We start from the raw sequence: 17,981 nt of genomic DNA on the forward strand, positions 1-17,981 counted from the left end.
GCATACATTTTTGGTGACACAAGACTAGTTTCTCCTTGCACTGTTTCCTCACTCCAGGATGTAAGAGGGTATTTTTTTTTTTTTTTTGAATCTCATAACTTCATGGAACAGGAAAGATGTTTCTAGATCTTCTAGTTATATCTATGAATTTCACTACCCTGCTGCCCATCACTGGTATCTGACAATCACTGTTAAAGTCTTGTTTCTTTGGACTAGCTCCATTTAGACTTAATTAGTAATTGAACAAAAGGAAATTTTGTCAGAATGGTCTGCTTGATGGCTCAAGTAAGACAATTAAAGGGTTTGTGACTTGAGACTAGACTTCAAAGGTAATTTGAAATGTTTGGTGTCAAACTAGATTGATATGGGAGAAATGGGTGGAGAGGATTAGAGATAGAATCCTGGAGTGTGTATTGTTCTAAGAAATATTTAATCATTGTTTAAGATCTCAAGGTTCTGGGGACTAGGATATCTCTGATCCCCTTCCACATTCTCTAGTCACAGTGCAGCAATATAAACTGATCATCTGAATAGCAATAGCCTTGCTCCCAAGAAAAAAAAAGTTGCTAAGCTAACCTAAGATATACTCAGTGGTAGTTAAAAACATATTTTACCTTCTGTGGATGCTGCTGTGAGAGTTCTTGCTAGTACTAGAAGTTAAACAAGAATAGAAAATAAAAAAACCCCACAACATTGTGAATACTAGTGGAATAGAAGCATCCAAATATATATATATATAAAAGCATCTGGAGAAGTTGTTTCTGGGTGTACTGGTAATTCTAGCAGCAGTTCACGTTTTCAAGGAAGAAATTATTCTGGAACTAAGTTTACCTGAAACTGTAACTTCTTTGACATTCTTGTAATTAAGCAGAGCTTATATTCCAGTATTCAAGAAATTCTGAGGCCTTTGATGCATACCATGACATCAATAAGGGTTTGATCACCCTTCTTTCTTTAAATCTTGAGCTAATTCTAGTTAGAAAATAATCTTCTGGGTCTGTTTTGGAAAGACACTAAGCATTTTCAGAGCTTTTTATGATCAGCAGCTTATAGGAAGAGATAAGAATCTTATCCTGTTTGCTATACATTGTCAACCATTCCCAAAGAAGTTTATTTTTCCATAGTTTAGATTTTTCTTTTGTAAATAGCACTGAGTACATTTTGTGCCATCTTAGGAGTAGTCTAACCCAGCTCAGGAAGAGTTTCTGCTTGGTTTCTTCCGTGGCTTTGAGCTGGATACTAGCATAATCAGGAAATTAGTACACTATTCTTAAACTGGCTCAGCTCTTTTGAAATAATTTGATGGCAATCACTTTTCCTATTCCTCTTTCTCTTTTCAGAAGGCATGTGATGTGGCCTGAGATCATTGGGCAAGTTACAGCTCTTGAATTGCTACCTGTAGTGAACTGGAGACCTAATACCAAATGAAACTCTCTTGTAGGTCTGAATAGATTTATGCATTATAAATGTGATAGTGATTTGAAAGCACTTTAAGAAAAGCATGGAACATGAGCTGGCAGTGCACTCATGCAGCCCAGAAGGCAAACTGTGTCTTGGACTGCATCAAGAGGAGTGTGGCCAGCAGGTGAAGAGGTAATTCTGCCCCTTTACACTGCCCTGGTGGGATCCCACCTCAAATACTGCATCCAGTTGTGGGGTCCCCAGCATAAGAAGGTTGCAGAACTCGAAGCGAGTCCAGAGGAAGGCCACAAGGATATTCCAAGACCTGGAGCACCTCTGCTGTGAGGATAGGATGAGGGGGCTGGGGTTGTCCAGCTTAGAGAAGAAAATACTCTGGAGGGACTTTATATCTGCCTTCCAACACCTGGAGGGAGCCTACAGAAAAGCTGGAGAGGGACTTTTCGTAAGGGTGTCTGGTGACAGGGCTATGGGGAATGGTTTTGAGCTGAGGGAGAGTAGGTTTAGACTGGATCTTGGGAAGAAGCTCTTCAGTATGAGGGAATAGGTTTCCCAGAGTGGCTGTGGATGCCCTCTCCCTGGAGGTGTTTAAGGCCAGACTGGATGAAGCCTTGGTGACCAAGTCGAGTTGTGAGAGGCATCCGTGCCCATGGCAGGGGGATCGGTGTAGGTGATCTCTGAGGTCCCTTCCAATGTAAGCCATTCTATGAACTTGAACAACACTCAGGACAGTTTAGGTTAGATGCATATGATCTAGAGACTAAGGAGAATGGGTACTGTATTCACATGGACCTAACCAGTGCAAGCTTTACACGGAATAAGGGATGTTGCTCCTGACAGCAGTTAAAAGGTCGTTTTTCTGGCCCGAATTTTATTGCCTTAAAATTTATTCTTCTTAACTGTAATTTTTGTGTTGAACACTAGATGAAGCCCTGATGCTTCCACACAAAAGGAAGAAGAGAACCCAATGACCTGTGCTTGGTTGTACATTTTGCTAAGCCAAAACAATTAGAGGAGATTTTTTTTTAATTTTTTTTTTTTTGGTGGTTTGCTTTTCAATTCCCCAGGTAATCACTCTAAGCTGAGAGTGTTCCCTGTCAGGGTAACTGAGCAACTACTGAAAGTAAAAGAGGCCTCATGATTCCTTTCTTTTTCACAATGTATTTTAAGATGTATTTCCTCACTCTCTCTTTTTTTTTTTTTCATGTCTTTTTCAGAAAGATAGAAAAAAACCCCATGGTATAAATATCTTTCATCATCTACATTCAAGATGAGGTTGAAATTTCCATTCTGAAAAAGTATCTGTGTGGTTTGCTGACCCTTGTGTCTTCAAAGCCCATCTGAATTCAGTGTCTGAAAACAACTGACAGCTCGGGTAAGATCAAAGAATAAAAAAAAAAAAAAGGCATGAAAAGAGCAGAGGGACAGTAATGAGAGCCTGAGGCAGAACACACACTGCAGTCTCATAGGTGGTGAGGAAAGTGAATCAAAGTGATGAGGCTGTGTGGAAATGACTGTTGGGGTTTCTTTCATTATTAATAGCTTTACCACCTATACTGTGTTACTATAAGGAGCTCTAATAGAATGGCACTGTTAGGTCAGCCTTCCACAGCCTGCAGAGGAAGCATTTCCGTTAGGAGAACATCTTTAGCACCAAAGTTGGTAGAGTTAGGTAACGGTTAGACTTCATCTTAAATGCCTTTGCCTACTGAAAGGCAAGCAGATGGATAACACAATTTAAATTTCCTCACTGGCTACAGTTTATAGCTGAGCAACAAGTAATGTGTTTATCTTCTGCACACTTCATTTGACTTCAATTATTGAAGGTCTTCTCAAGATGAATCATAGAATGGCTCAGGTTGGAAGAGACCTCAGAGATCATCTACTACAGTCTCCCTGGCATGGGCAGGGATGTCCCTCAACTAGACCAAGGTTGCCCAAGGTCTCATCCAATCTGGCCTTAAACATCTCCAGGAGGAGGCATCCACAGCCTCTCTTGGCAACCTATGCCAGAGTCTCACCACCCTCCTACTGAAGATCCAGTCTAAACCTGAGCTTAAAACCATTCCACCTGGTCCTGTTGCTAGATACCCTTAAGAAGCCCCTCTCCAGCTTTCCTGTAGGCTCCCTTCAGTTACTGGAAGGCAGCTAGACGGTTTCCCCTGTAGTCTTCTCTTCTCTAGGCTGAACAATCCCACCTCCCTCAGCTTGTCCACGCAGGAGCACAGGAGAGATGCTCCAGCCCTTGGATCATCCTTGGGGCCCTCCTCTGGACTCTCTCCAGCAGTTCTGTGTTGTCCTTATGAAATGTCACAAGCTCCTCCTAGTCTACTCTGAAGCTGTGTTACAGGACAGAGGAGCAGGAGGTAATGGCAAAACCACGTCTCAAATAGCTCTGCACTCAAAGGGCTCATGGTTGCCTCTCTGCAGCATGGGACAAGTTTTACTCTCTTAGAGAACTGACAGGAATCTGAGGAGACAGAGTGAATCTATCCTGGAGTGAGGAATTCAGGAGATGGCAGGATTCTCTTTGACCACTACATCTGGTCAATATTTTGAGCACAGAGACTGCCCAAGCATCACTTCTCACACTGATGCATTTTCTTACCTGCCTGAAGTCACTTGAAACTAGTCAGACATCAGAACCAACTCTGATTTCACAGAGCTGCTGCCTAAAAATGGCTTCTATTAAAAGAAAATTTCAGTTGCTGAGTAAAGGAAAGCAATTTAAAGCTTTAGTGTTGTTTCTGCTAGCAAGACCAACTGATAGTTGGTCTGCTCAGTCTGTAACTTGCCTTGAAAGCTCTCCTGTGTTTCTGACTGATATGGAATTCCTGTAATGCAGAATTAAGTGCTATTTTCCTAACATTAGTAAAGATGCCATTTGAAGGGAGGTAGTGTCTTGGATTTAATCATTCACAACCTCCTTTGTTCTTGTGTGCAGGAGACAGATACATTTATGCCATCAGTGCTTCAGGATTTTCCATCTCCAACTTCTTTGGATGCACATGACTTTTCTCCAGAGAAGTGAACAGGTTGGGCTCATAAACAGTGCAATCATTATGTGCTTCATGTTGTGCCTAAAGGAAGGATAAGAGGCACAAGGTCTAAAGCACTCAAGAGGGTTGGCTCCTTGTCATAGGAATAACTGTGAAAGTATCAGATCTCCCACAGGTTATAAACTCTAATTCAGGATCCCACTTTTGTCAATGTTTAAGAACAGGATTCCCTAGAACATGAAGCTTTTGAAAGTTGTGGGAAACATGCTGTATTCCTGCTGCACTGTTGAAACTCACCAGTGTGGAATGCAGGTTGTGAAAGGTGCTTCTACAGTATTCAGGGCTATCACATCTAAGGATGTTCCAAAGGAAGGCATCTTCCTTTGGGCTGGAATTCTGTAACAGAATAGTAACTTACAGAATCAACCAGGTTGGAAAAGACCTCAGAGATCATCAAGTCCAACCTATGTATAAACTGGTTCAGTACAAGGCAAAACATCAGTAATGGTTTGTTTCTATTTTACCTCTTGTCCTTGTTTTGTTTAGCCATTGGAAGCCCAAATCTGCCATATTTACCCTGAAACACCCTGTGTATATCTGTGTTTATCTGTATTTTGTTATCCCTCCAATACCTTCTCTATCTCAATGGGAAGATTAGTTCAAAGGAAAAGCAGCAGAATCACATAAGGCCAACATTTTACTCTGTCGATAACAAAGAAATTAGCTACTGGCTTCCTGACCCACTGCCATGATACTATTGCCAACCACTCTCTAATTAATGACATCACAACTGAGTTTTTGGCATTAAATTTTTCATGAACCTCTACAATTTCTTCATCTGTTTAGATCATGCTTTCTGAGAGTGCTTGATAAAGTGTTTCTCTACTTGGATTCAATTGACCACCACTAGTAAATGTAACCAGCAGGTGACAGCATTGTTCCACTCCAACACAGACCTGCAGCTATTTGATCAGGCTGAAAAAAAAAGATTAAACCCTGAGAGGGGGAAGTTTAACAAAGCTAAAATTTTAGATTTCTTACTTATCCTTTGTTTGATTTTTTTTTTTCAGATTTTTTTTTTTACCTACTCCCATCTCCAGGCTCAAGTAACTTGTTGCAACAAATCTTACATATATAAGAGTTTTCAAACTCCATTACCTCATTTTAATCCCTCAAAGCAAACTGCTAACACCTTTCCTCTCATCTCAGAAGGAATTTCTCTCAGCAACTTGACTTTCTGTTTCCAATTAGGCATGATTTTTTTTTTTTTGACTGATAAGGGTTTTCTAGTGTCATGCAATTTTACATGAGGATTTTTGGGGCTTAAATAACACTCTTTTTCCTAAGGAGGAGGGAGGTGCATGTGTAACTGACAGTAAAAGATCTGTTATCCCTTAAGCAAAGCAGCAGAAAGAATTCTGTGCCATAAAGCAAGGAAAAGAACATCTAATGTGCAAGTTACAACACCTCCTCTACCTGTGCAGAATTGTCTAGGGCAGATTCTGCAATAAATCATAGAACCATAGAATCACAGAGTATCTCAAGCTGGAAGAGACCCATAAGGGTTGTTGAGTTCAACTCTTTGCTCTTTTCAGGACTGCCAAAGACCAAGCCATGTGACTAAAAACATTGTCCAGACACTCTTCAAACTCTGACAGGTTTGATGCCTTGGCCACTTCCCTGGGGAGCCTGTCACAGTGACCAACCATGCTCTTAGTGAAGAATCTTTTCCTAATTTCCCATCTGATCTGCCACTGATGCACCTTCATTGCATTTTCTCATGTCCTGACACTGGTCATTAGAGAGAGGAGATCAGTACCTCTCCCTCCACTGCCCATCTTGAAGAAATGTAGCCTGTGGTGAGATCACCTTTCAGCCTTTTCTTCTCCAAGCTGAGCAAACTAAGTGACCTCAGCCACTCCTTATAACTCTTGCCCTTGAGACTTTTCACCATCTTGATCTCTGTCCTCCAGACACACACTAGTAGTTTGATGTCCACAGTACTCAAGGTAGGGCTGCACCAATGCACTGCAGAGTAGGATGATTAGGGGACTTGAGCATCTACCTGAAGCAAACAGCTGCTTGTTGGAGATGTGAATGACCTCAGCTGTCTCACTCCACTGCCAGACTCCACTGCTGTCCTTGCAGAGCTGGCAGGAGCTGATGTTCTCTGCCTCTTCTCTCTTCCCCAGGTCAGACAATACTCTTCAGCACTCAATTTCCCCTCTGCTGTTCTTTTACCTTGGATATGATCCATAGCGTTGAGAGACTGAGAGCCCTGGGGCTGTTTAGTCTTGAGAGGAGAAGACTGAGAGGGGATCTGATCAATGTCTATCAATATCTGAGGGGTGGGTGTCAAGTGGAGGGGGGCAGGCTCTTTTGGGTGGTTCACAGTGATAGGACAAGGAACCATGGGTTCAGACTTGAACGTAGAAGATTTCACCTCAACATGAGGAGAAACTTCTTTAGAGTGAGGGTGACAGAGCCCTGGAACAGGCTCCCCAGGGGGGTTGTGGAGTCTCCTTCTCTGGAGACTTTCCAAACCCACCTGGATGCATTCCTGTGGGGACTATCCTAAGTGATCCTGCTCTGGCAGGGGGGTTGGACCTGATGATCTCTTGAGGTCCCTTCCAACCTCTGATATTCTGTGAGACTGTGAGGGCAACCATCACTCACTAGCTATGGGATTTCCCTGCCTCACTGTGCTGTACTTGATGCACCCCCGTTGTAGTATTTAAGGTTTCATCTTATTAATCATCTGCAAGGCAGTAAAACTTTGCAAAATTAGAATCACTAAACTCTTACCTAAATGCATTGTTACATTTGTTATATATTTAATATCATTGTACATTTTAGTGTGAGGTGTCCCTGCCCATGGCAGGGGGGTTGGAACTAGATGATCCTTGTGGTCCCTTCCAACCCTGAGTGATTCTATGATTATTAAAATCACTTATAAGTGTGTATATGTACAGGCATATGCATTATAAATGTATTGAAATCAATGTGTTAAATCTGCTAATGAATGTATTGATTGCATTTAACTAATTGATATGTAAATGTATGTATATATGCTTCTACAGCTGGTCATTGCATTGTTCCAGTGCAATGGAATTATACGTGTATATATATATATATATATACATATATGTATATCTTGCACATACTTCACAGCCATGATTTCTGTGGCAGCCTTTTCTGGGAGCTTCAGAACAGGAGCCTTGACTAGGAGAGTTACCACTTGCTAGCTGGCTTGTCCCAGTTTTCATCTGTGCATTACAAATCTGGCTTCTGCATCACAATGCCAGCAAGCTATGTAGATGTAACTGATAAAGGGAGCTGGCAAAAAAAAAGCCAGTGGGAATGGAATTTTGAATGTGCAGCTGTATGTAGTGCTAGTCCTTTGAAGAAACGTACTGCAAACATCTTAATTTGAGCATGTAATTAGTAGGTTATAGATTCATATTTTAATCTTACTGCCTGTGCATCATTAAAATGAGAGTAACAGTGCCTTCACTCACTGCAGAAGTTCAGAAGATTAACTTTGAAGAAGCACTCAGCTGTTCTATCAAGGCACTCTGTAAAATCTCTCAGAGTTCTCTAAGACTCAAATGTTTTACTTCCAGTCCCAGAGTTCAGTAAATGATGTCTGAAGACATGAGGTGAATAATAAAGAGGATAAAAAGAAATAGCTTCTCCTCTAAGAAGCAGTGGCCATCCTTGTACCCTCAATGAGTCAAAGGTCCTCAAAGGTAAATCGAATGTGATTGCACAATTGTGCACAATCAACGGCAAATCGCACCATGTACGCCTTTGATCTTGGAAATGACTAAATCAATTTAGTTGAAAAGCTCGTTTTGAGGAAGGGAAATTTCAGCCCAGGTGATAAATATTTGGCAGAGTATCAAGCAACTGAAAAAAAAAGAAGCTATTGGTGATGGAAATGTGGGAGTAATTATAATAGATATTGCCACTTCTAAGTACCTGGAAATATTTGCCTTTATTGTAATGCTATTGTAATTGGAAGAATTTTGTTTTAAAAATTCTCAGAAGTGAAGACTTTCATCACTAAATGTGAAACATTTGGGTTTTTTGCTTCAATCATAGAATTATAGAATGCCTCATGTTGGAAAGGACCTCAGAAATCATCTACTCCAACCACCCTGCCATGGGCAGGGGCACCTCTCAACAAGACTTGGTTACCCAAGGCCTCATCCAATCTTGCCTTAAACACCTCCAAGGAAGGGACATCCACAACCACTCTTGGCAACCTATTCCAGAGTCTCACCATTGTCCTATTGAAGAACTTCCTAAAATCCAGTCTAAATCTCCTCTCCCTCAGCTTAAAACCATTCCCCCTAGTCCTTTTACTAGACACCCTTATGAAAGCTTCTCTCCAGCTTTCTTGTAGACTCCTTTCAGGTATTGGAAGGCAGCTCTAAGGTCCCCTGGAGTCTTCTCCAGGCTGAACAGCCCCAGCTCCCTCAGCCTACCCTCACAGCAGACATGCTTCAGCCCTTGGATCTTCCTTGTGGCCCTAAAATAACTGAGCTTTTTCCTGAGAAAAACTGCTTTCAGTTTGTATCATACAGAGTACCAGCACTTTACAGCTGCAATGACAGTTGGATATTTTTAGATGAAATTATAGCAGCAGATGCCTGGACTCATACTTTGGAAGCATGGATTCTGTTCCTGGAGGTATTACTGAGCAACATGGTTGTTGGACACAAAAACCCCAATGTTTGCTCTCCAACACTTCCATTTTACTTTCATTTCCTCTTTGCTTCATCACCTTTAAATTCTTGATGGTCTTCTCCAGGCTGAACAGTCCCAGCTCCCTCAGCCTATCCTCAAAACAGAGGTGCTCCAGCCCTTGGATCATCCTTGTGGCCCTCCTCTGGACTTGCTCCAATGGCTCTGTACCCTTCTTATGATGGGGACACCAGAAGTGGATGCAGTATTCATATTGTGTATGTTAGTAACTGATTTTGAAACAATTCTTTTCTATAAGAGAACTTACTTCTGGATGACAGGAAAATACTTTGGGATTGATCTAGAATGCAGGAGATTCTTTTTCAGGTAAGCTACAGATTTTCTTTGTTACTTGAATGGATTCCTGCTTTGATGAATGACTAATGCATTTTTATGCTATGATGTTGAGTTGGCAATGAGAAAGAATCAAGTTGCTATTTATCATAGGTCTTGGGGAGAGGTTGGTTTGATTGTTTACCGAGTTCTATCAAATTGCTGTGTGCAACCAGACACAACTACATCATTTAACTTACACTGAGTTCATTGTAATCCTGTATTGTAGGATAAGTAGTAAGGATTAGCCCTAAGTGCATGCCACCAGAGGAAAACTTTAATTAGGAATGATTGAGGTTGAGTGGTAATTACAGAGGTAACAGTTCACGCCTCTATAGTTAAACACTGAGTCACTGTTTCCACCACAAAACATTATTTTCTGTGTTTTCTGCTCACTTATTCAGAAATGATGTGGTTACATCCTAAGGACAATTGGAATTTTTTGATAGGCAAATTCCAGTTGTAGCAGCAGAAATAAAGTATACATTCAGCAGTCAGCACTCATCAGTAGTAGATTCAGGATGGACATAAGGAAGAACTTCATCATGAGAGTGGTGAGAGCCTGGAATGGGTTGTCCAGGGAAGTGGTTGAAGTCCCATCCCTGGAGGTGTTTAAGGCTAGGCTGGATGAGGCTCTGGCCAGCCTGATGTAGTGTGAGGTGTCCCTGCCCATGGCAGGGGGGTTGGAACTGGATGATCCTTGTGGTCCCTTCCAACCCTGACTGATTCTATGATTTGATCTTTCAGAGACTGAAAAGATTCCTTAACTGATTGGTGTGAAATATTTGAGCTCAAAAGCAAAAACTGTCGCAGGAGAAACTTTGTGCAAAGCTATTGAGGTATTCAACAGCAATCTGTTGCAGTGATAGCTTATGATGTGAGCTGTGCTGGTGAGTTTCAGCTCATCTTCCTGAAGTACATTACCTTTGATGTCCTAACAGCATGCTGGTAACTCCCACTCTTAACTAGATTGCAGTCGTTAATATTCTATGGGTCATATGGTTTGAAGATATGTTCCTAACACAGCAGAACGTTTCAGGAGGAAGTGACTGCCTTGATTTTAGCTAAATTACTCCATCCCAAAGTTGCCTTCATAAATTATATCTTAATTTCTGCATTTATGTATGCATTAATTTAGAAGCAGTGGTAAGGAAGACTGGAGTATTTGAAATCTTACTTAGAGTTCAGCTTGCACAAGTACCCTGAAAGCTGGTGCTTGTTTGATTTGTGTGTGTGTTCTACTCTTCAAAATGATCACCAAAAATCTGACAGTGTTGCTAGTTAGAGTGACCTGCAGTAAGAATCACATCCATTCAGGGTGCTTTATGACTAACAGTTTCTTACCCTGAGAGACCTTTTCCTTTTTAATAACAAATGAAGCAATATCTTCTGCGTATGGAAGAAACTAGCTTGAAGGGGATGGTAACACTGACATCACCAGATTAAACTTAAATCTTTAGTTTATACAGAAAGAAGTGTTTTGCTCTTGTGCTTTGTTTCTTTTTTAAATTATTATTTATTTATTTGAATGGTTCACAGAATTTAATGGAAGGAATTAACACAAAATCTAACTAGGACAATTATCAGAGTTGGTTATTGTTCACTATTTTGTGGTGTCTGTTGTACTCATTGAATTTTGAATTATTTGAATTCAAATTTTTAACTGAAGTTGATTTTTTTAGCAGAGTTCAGAAGTGTCACATGGCCTTGATGAAAAAGGAGGAAATGTATTACCCATGCCTCAAGGATCTTGCCTTCTAATTTTAGATATGACACAATGAATGAGGATGACAAACTGCGCAGGGGTGATGAAAGTGAGGAGAAGAAGGCTTGCAGCAGTATGTTCAGGCAAAGATTTGGTTTTGGCATTCAGAGACAGAGTGACTCAGTTTCAGATTGGTGGGGTGTTTATTGTAGAGTCATCTTGCACATCAGTTTAAGAAGGGAGTGCTAGGGAATAATGGGATGGAAAAAAAAAAAAAAAAGAAGAAGAAAGAAGATTTTGCAAGCCCAAAGTTGAAAGTGAGCTGATGCACCAGGATGCTAATGGCAACATGGAGAGGCTGTGGGAGAAATGGGAGATGAAAACACTGACAGAACTGTCAGTATGGATGATGATGTGTATTTGTGTTTATCACTGTGCATTAAGGGCTAAAGCCCATTTACCAGTGTAGTTTAGCATGTGCAATTACAGATTACTTAGCCTGAGTGCTTTGATTTTGTCTTAGCAAATATTAGCTGTATAACTCTAAACATGTTATTTATGTTTCATTTGTTCTGGCTTCACCTCCATTTCCTCTTCTTTTATCTGGCTACATTTAAATTTTTGCATGACTGCCACTCTGTTGCAAATTTGCTCATGAGGGATATGTGAATTTTACCCAGTATGGAGCTAGCTGTTTATATATGCATGTGTTTTCTTTCTCTCTCTGAACTGCTTTTTCTTTTGCACTAGGAATGGATATTAGAATAATAACACTGTTGTTTAATTGTGAGCTCTTCTACTTTAACTAACTAATTAACTCTTACTTCCAAGTGGGAACACCATACTGGCTTCTGTGGGAAATGTCACAGTAAAGCCTACAGAAATTTTGCAAGGGGTGTGGAAAGGATGTGAAAGCCCAAAGCCCGTGTGGAGCAGCTGAGGATGAGTCAGATTGCATCAGCTAGGACTGTGCACTCCAGAAGAGTAACCTCACCACTGCTGGAGGAAAGGTGCAGTCTAATTCCTCATCCAGGCTATGGCACCTGCACAGTGGAAGAGGCATTGAGGATATGGGCCAACACTCACCTCACCCATGTTAAACCTCTGCAGAAAAATGGAGAAAACTGTTTGATCTTAAAAAACCAAATACCTTATATATATACATATATAGTTATAATGATTGATATAATGAAATATATGTGTGTGTGTGTCTGCAATCTATCAATAAAAAAAAAAAGTAATTGTTCAGCTTTTAGTGTGATAATGAAAGTATTTTTTCCCTTTTAATCCTTGCAATACCTTCTGTGGTACCACAAGTGGCATTCACTGAATACTGTTTGTATTCCTTCTGAGTTTCCTCCTTGGGACTCGCTCTAATCATAACCTGCAGCTGACACTAACAAGCTAATGATCACAGGTTGGTAGATAAAAGGGGAGGCTCATTCTGGATTTCTTTATCTGTATGCTCCCGTAAGATACAAATCTGGTATGTGCTGTGTGTGACTGACCCCAGATAGTTGTATCCATGTTCTCTTTTGATTCTTGCTTTTCTTTTCAGACAACCACATTAATGCAGGATACCTGGGCTAGAATGGTAGATGGGACTCCTCTGCTTCTGTTTTCTTCATTTGCTTCTGTTCTTTCTTCATTCTGTTCTGTTCCCAGATTATTTTGCATAGGAATTGCAATCCCCAATTTCTACAAGCATCATTGCTGTTTGTAAAGGATTTTCTATCATAATTCCCTAGGGAATTTCTATCATAAAACTCTAGGGAAGCCTCTCATTAATACCATGAACCAGCATTTAGTGGATACAGGAAAATAAGAAGTGACACAGGTAAAATCTGTCTTCACACTGACACAGACTTCACTGCAAAACTAGCTGTAATGAACTATGCTTTTACAATACAAGGATCAAGACAAATCCTGACTGTAGTGGCCAATACAGATTCACAAGCACGCATAGATGCATGCACTCAACATCATGAGGTGCAAGCCAAGGAGGCGTGTAAACCTTCGGTTCACCGCTGTGATGCCGAGCAGAAGGCAGACTTCAAAGCCATCATACATGATGTTGAAATGGATTCCCTGCTGGCTTTCTTTAAAGTGATTCATCCAGAAATGGAACGAAAAAAAAAATGTTTCATGCATAACAAAGAGCACACAGCAGGAACTGTCTGTCCTTCCTTCACCATGTGACTGGCAAATGAAGTTTGGAACAGTTTGTGAGTGACATTATCCATAACTTTGAGACATGGCCAGCAGTCTCTTTTTAACTAGGAAAATTGGTATAGAAAATATGGAAAAGCTGACTAATTGCCATTCTTGTCAAATGAGGGCAGGTGGAGTTGAGGGGGGAGAATACTTTATGAACTCAACACCACCAACACAAAATTACTTGCCTATGTGAACTGATTTAGAGGACAGAGGAAATGTTAATGATTCTTCTCAGTATTAATTTGTTCTATGGATCATACTCTTCCTTAAGCTTTCAAATTCATAGGTCAGATGAATTTTGTAAAGAATTTGCTACCTGCCTTTTAGACATCTGAGATCTCAGTTAGACAAGAATCTAGAGTAGCTGACATTTTCAGTGTGGGTTACAGGATCCTGAACCCATCTAAGGACTTTCATTTCTGTTTCTGAAAGGGACTTTGCCCCTGAAATTCTATCTTTAGAGTATTTTCTTCTTAACTCTGTCCTCCCTCTCACAGGAAAACAAGAAATTGTTCTGACAGAGCTTGTCAGATTTCGTTTTCCAATGGCAATCTCTGCAATGAAGGTTCATCATTAACTCTCAGAAGACTTAAGTACATCATCTAACTATTCTGAGGAAAATGCCCAAAGATGCAAAACAATTAGGTGCTTAACTCATACTGAGCTCTGAGGAAATAACAACAAATTAGGTCTCCCTGGAGTCTTCTCTTCTCTAGGCTGAACAGTCCCAATTATCTCAGCCTGTCCCCATAGGACAGGTGGTCCAGCCCTCTGATGACCTTTGTGGCTTCCTTTGGACCTACTCCAGCAGGTCCCTGTTTTTCCTGTATTGAGGACTGCAGACATGGACACAGGACTCCAGGTGAGGTCTCACCAGAGTGGAGTAGAGGGACAGAATCATCTCTCTTGACCTGCTGACCACAGTTCTTTCAATGCAGCCCAGGATATGATTGGCCTTCTGGACTGACAGCACACATTGCTGACTCAGGTACAACTTTTCGCCCACCAGTACCTACATGTCTTCTTCTGCTCTCAATTTCATCATCCCCCAGCCTGCATTGATACTGAGCATTGCCCCACCCCAAGTGCAACTTGGCCTTGTTGAAACTCACTCCCACCTTTCAAGGTAGTCTGCATCCCTCGGTATGACATCCTGTTCCTCTGGCTTGTCAGCTGCACCACTCAGCTTGGTGTCATCTGCAAACTTGCTGAGGGTGCACTCAATCCCACTGTCTATGTCATTGATGAAGATATTGAAAGCACTGGTCCCAGTATGGACACCTGCGTACAGACTTAGCCTGGATCCTTTTCTGTGCAGCCCCTCTGTTACTTAAGAGTATTTGATATATATCTCTGATGCAACAGGAGATGTAACACTGAGACACTTAAAGACACTCAGCTTTTTTCACTTTCATATCCTGGACTCTTCAAGACTCAGCTGCAATCATAAGACCAAGATTTGCTTCAGAGTGCCAAGCGTCAGTGCAGCATCATACCTTTTTTGTTGTCCTCTTATACCATCACCAAATCTGCAACTAAATAGACTAAGTTGTGGCTGGAATGAGAAATGAAACACAATGAAGTGACTGGTGGCCACTGGTAGGCTAATTTTGCTTGCTCATGTATTTAAACTTATCTCAGTGATTAAAGACTTGCCAGCAAGGCAGCCCACATGAGGTTTGTTATGTATAGACTGGAAACAGTAGTTTAGAAGTCATGTCTGCTTGTTGACAAGAGATGTAATATTTCAGATTCATAGATTCATAGAATGGTTTAGGTTGGAATGGACCTTAAACATCATCTAGTTCCAACCCCCTGCTACAGGCAGGGACATCTTCCACTAGACCAGGTTGCTCAAGGGCTTGTCCAACCTGGCCTTGAACACCACCAGGGGTGACATCTGTGACCTGTTCCAATGTCTCACCATCCTCACTGTAAAGAATTTCTTCCTAATATCCAGTCTAAATCTACCTTCCTCAAGCTTAAAGCAGTTCCCTCTCATCCTGTCACTACAAGCATTTGTAAAAAGTCCCTCCCCATCTTTCCATTAGGACCCCTCAGGTACTGGAATGCTGCTGTAAGGTCTCTCTGGAGCCTTGTGGAGGAGACAGAAGAAAGATGAGACAGAAAAATCTCAACACACAGAGAAGCAGGGATCAAAATTAGATATTTCTACATGAAGTTGTGTATCTACACAACTGCAATCTGTAATAACCAATAGTTCCCTCAACTACACTTCACAGTATCACAGTACCAACCATCACCATCCAACAGAGGTTGGAAGGGACCTCAAGAGATTATCAGGTCCAACCCCCCCTGCCAGAGCAGGATCACTTAGGGTAGTCTGCACAGGAATGCATCCAGGTGGATTTGGAAAGTCTCCAGAGAAGGAGACTCCACAACCCCCCTGGGCAGCCTGTTCCAGTGCTCTGTCACCCTCACTCTAAAGAAGTTTCTCCTCATGTTGAGGTGAAATCTTCTATATTCAAGTTTGAACTCATTGTTCCTTGGCTTATCACTGTGAACCACCCAAAAGAGCCTGGCCCCCTCCACTTGACACCCACCCCTCAGGTATGTATAGACATTGATCAGATCCCCTCTCAGTCTTATTTTCTCAAGACTAAAGAGCCCCAAGGCTGTCAGTCCCTCTTCACAGGGGAGATGCTCAAGTCCCCTAATCACTTAAACCAGAAGGTATGGCAGCTCTGCTGCTTTCAAATTTCTCAAATGCCTGAACACTCCCAAAAGTTCTTCTGTGGAGGCAGGGATGAATGGTGCACAACAATCTTCTAGACTTGTGTTTATAAAGTATCCGCAGGTTATTCAGTGTTATAACAAAGAGTGCCTGGAGTATTCTTCACTTATCTGCTGATCTCTATGTTTTAGAAAAGCTAGAGTGTGGGAGTAACCAAATAACCTGTATTATGTCACTTTTATTCAATACTAAACCTTTTTCAAGTATGCTTGAGTCTTTTTTGTTACTGCTCAGAATAATTAAGTGGTAAGGTGATCATACTAAGTGATATTGTGAAAGATGATGTATAGCTGTGCTGAGAGGCAGGGTGTTCTCCACAGCTCTTTGACAACTACCTGAGGGGAGTTTGTAGTGTGGTGGGTGTCGGTCTCTCCTCCAAGTAGCTTGTGATAGAACAGAAAGGAATGGCCTCAAGATTAGGGGACTTGAACATCTCCCTTATGAAGAGAGACTGAGAGCCCTGGGGCTGTTTAGTCTTGAGAAGAGAAGACTGAGAGGGGATCTGATCAATGTCTACCAATATCTGAGGGGTGGGTGTCAGGAGGAGGGGGCCAGGCTCTTTTTGGTGGTACACAGCTATAAGACAAGGAACAATGAGTTCAAACTTGAATATAGAAGATTTCACCTCAACATGAGGAGAAACTTCTTTCCAGTGAGGGTGACAGAGCACTGGAACAGGCTGCCCAGGGGGGTTGTGGAGTCTCCTTCTCTGGAGACTTTCCAAACCCACCTGGATGCATTCCTGTGCAGACTACCCTAAGTGATCCTGCTCTGGCAGGGGGGTTGGACCTGATGATCTCTTGAGATCCCTTCCAACCTCTAATATACTTTGATACTGTGAAACTGCACCAGGGGAGATTCAGGGTGGACATTGGGAAAAAAATTTTCACTGATTGTCAGGCATTGGAACAGGCTGCCCAGGGAAGTCACTGAGTGTTTAAAAGCTATGCAGATATGGTGCTTGGGCTTATGGCTTGGTGGGGGACTTGCTAGAGTAGGATAATGGTTGGATTCAATGATCTTGAAGGTCTTTCCAACCTAAATAATTCTATGATTCTGTGCTTTCTTGCTCATCTATCTGATTCTGAGCATGCTTATAGACTTTAAAAAGTGTTCTGTCCATTTTTTCTGTGGATTTGCATATTTTAAATCCCTTGCTGACACAGCTGACTTTCTTGTACCTAGTAAAAATACCAAAGCCAAAACTCCTTCCCAGCCTTTATTGTCATGTCATAATTTATGATGATTCATGGCGCATTAAGTGCCATGATTTCCAGCCTTTTGGGCATGTGGCGTGGCACAGTCAAGTATCAACAATTTGACAATTCTTTTGTGATTAAAGATCTGGCAAAATATTTGGGTTGCCTGATAATTTGCTTATTGACTACATAACGCCATGGGGGCACTTCATGTCCCCCTGTACTCAGAGCTGGTGAGGCCACTCCTTGAGTATTGGGTACAGTTTTGGGGTCCTCACTGCAAGAAAGAGATTGAGGTGCTGGAGTGGGTCCAGAGAAAGGCAAAGAAGCTGGTGAATGGTCTGGAGAATAAGGCTGCTGAGGAGCAGCTGAGGGAACTGGGGTGGTCCAGTCTGTAGAAAGGAGGCTGAGCAAAGAACAGAACAACTTGAGTGCAGCTGGTACAACTTAAGGTCATTTCCTCTTGTCCTAAATGAAAATAAGGAATCTATTAGAATCTAATTACAGACACAACATTACTGTCTGTTTTGTCAACAATAAATTAGTCCTTGATGCATCTGGATGTATTCTCAAATGTCACTCGTTCAGTGAAACACAGTGGTCAA

Source organism: Indicator indicator, chromosome 11, assembly GCF_027791375.1.
Source record: "Indicator indicator isolate 239-I01 chromosome 11, UM_Iind_1.1, whole genome shotgun sequence".
In the NCBI taxonomy this organism is placed as follows: Eukaryota; Metazoa; Chordata; class Aves; order Piciformes; family Indicatoridae; genus Indicator; species Indicator indicator.